Here is a 2,678-nt window from a genome sequence, read left to right on the forward strand (position 1 = left end):
CCTGTATGCATTCGGTTTTACTGTTTGCTGACACATGTGGAAGAGGTTCCCTTTATTTCATTTTGCCCATAATCCCCACAAGAGCCAAATTTGCTTTTTTTTGTCCCATAAACTACATTCCAAATTTAGCCTACCCTAGCCGAGCTAGTACAGGTAGTTATTCGGGAATATTATTTTGCGATTTGGTTTTTATTGTCTCGTGTGAGAAATGCATCAGTTTTGGGTGATATGTTGGGAAATGAAGGGAAACTTTGAATTGAAAATAAGAAAAAAAAAAAAAAAAAAAAGAGAAACTGAACTGAAGTATAGGAGGTTCAGGTCAAAAGGGGCAGTCGATCGACTGCATCACATAGTCGATCGACTGCTAGATCAGGTTTTGAAAAAAAAAAGAGGCAGAAAAAAGAAAAAGAAAGAAAAGGAAAAAATCACATGATTGGAATAATTTTTGGATGGTGATTTTTACTCCCATGTTGCTATTCATATTATTTAGGGAATTATTATTATTTTGGGAGATTGTGAGATTTGTGCTTTTAGTAGCACCGTTTTGATTTTCTCTCGAGTACGAAGTTGGGAAGTATTCAGAACTTTGGTGTTTAGAAGTTGCTTGCTCGGCTTTATCTCCTCTTATCCAAATTTATTTTAGCCCTTCTTACCCGTAGCCTCACAATCCCAAATCGCCTCGGCATGTGTCATGGTCATTAAATGGTTGGAATGCATATGTACGGTTGTAGAGATTTTATTCATGTTAGACTGCAGTTATGTTTTTATGGGTCGTAGTTAGGTGAGAGACTTATTTCAATCATTCTTCTATCTTACACAATTAAATCTCATCCTATTCTTAAATTTGAGTGAATGAGCGACTCGTGAGAGTCTGATATATACGAGTCTTGCAAGGTCGAAAGTTTGGTAAATTCTTGAACATGTTCAACTCGTTTGAGCTTGACAAAATGCTTTGATATTATTTGTTGCACTAAATTGGTTGGGAAAGATAATACGTTCTTGTTTTGAGAAAGAAATCCGTTCTAATAGGTGTTCAGATTGAGTCGTAGTGCTTGCTTGGGGACAAGCAAGGTTTGGTTTGGGGAGATTTGATACGTGCATATTCTATACACATTTCATTGGGTTTTGGCACGTATTTCTACGCGTAAATGTTAGCGTTCGGCTACTTTTCTTCCCGAAACAGGCTACTTTGGGTTTTCTATGTGTCAATTGCAGGATTGACCGTATGTGAGCTAAATCGAGCCTTTATTCGTCCCATGGAAGCATATCTTGGAAACTACGGGATTTGGAGCTCAGAAATCGTCCACCTCGAAGTGCGTGAAGAGTTTGAAGTGGAAGTATGAAATCATTGCTGAGTATATGGTCGATCGACCAGTGTTAACCAGTCGATCGACCGAGGTAGATTCCCTAGAATTGGTCAGAGCCCAGTAAAGTACATGCTAATTGATCGACCACAGGAGGTAGTCGATCGACCGCATCGCGACTTCAGATGCCTTTTATTGCGTGATTTATGCTTGGCCTTCTTTTGAAAATTAACTTATCTTTCGACTCCTTTGGTGGATATTAGGGAAAAAAACGGTAGACAATCAGTAGGTTACATTATTACGATTCACATCAGTTTGTAAAGGATGTTTTTTTAGGAACGCGAAACGGAGGCTACGGATTACGATCAATTGTTTGTTCATCGAATTCTGTAGTAAGCTTTAATTCAATTTCAATCTTCTCTTATTCTTGTTTATTTATTTCTAGTTTCTTCCAATTTATATTTAAGCAATGCAATTTTAATCCCTTAGTTTTTTATTCTAATTCAATCATGTCAATTTTATTCCGTATCTTTAATTGCAATTGTCATATTCTTAATCATGCGTAGCTAAATTACTATGCTAGGAATTAGGGAATCCATGGCGTCATGAGTTGCTATTATTAAGTTTAGGTTAAACCCGTACCGGCCTTATTTACTTTTGTAAGAATTTACCCCTTTGCTAGATTGAGAGATTAGCGGAGTTAGATTTCATACAAGTAATTGGAAAGACTAGTGGAGCGAAAGCAATCTAGTTTCATTCTAGGGTGAAAGAAGACCGAGAGGCGTAATTCGAATAGAGACTTAGAGGACTTATTTGACATCCTGAGACCGTATTGGACAGACCTTGACTTTACTTGATTGACCCTTAGGCCATGGTGAACCGAAGTTCCTAGCTGCTTTTTAATATCTATTTTAAGCTTCATTTAAATTTCAGTAATTAGTTTAGAATCAACCAATCAAACCCCCCCCCCCCCCCACCCCCCACAATAATTGTTACTTCAATAGATTAAAAATAGCAAATAGAATTGATCTTGTCTCTCTGTGGTTTGACCCTTACTATCACTAGCTATAGCTTTAGTTTGGTTTATAAATTTAACTTTGATACAAAACGACGGTATCAAATTTTGGCGTCGTTGCCGGGGAGACGGTGTAATTCTGTTTGCTTTATTTTTAGTTTATTTTCCTTGTCTCAAGGAACTTTGGTTCCTTGAGGCCGTTGCTTACCTTTTCCTTCTAGTTTTGCTTGTGCATAGTTAGAAAAAGATTTCGAGAGGAAAACTTGAGTACTCCCGATTTTGCTACAATCATGCTAATAATATACGATCAGTCTCAGCCAAAGGTACAAGATATTCCTCAGGGATTTAGCTTCCCTGTT

Source organism: Silene latifolia, chromosome Y (genome assembly GCF_048544455.1).
Source record: "Silene latifolia isolate original U9 population chromosome Y, ASM4854445v1, whole genome shotgun sequence".
NCBI lineage: Eukaryota > Viridiplantae > Streptophyta > Magnoliopsida > Caryophyllales > Caryophyllaceae > Silene > Silene latifolia.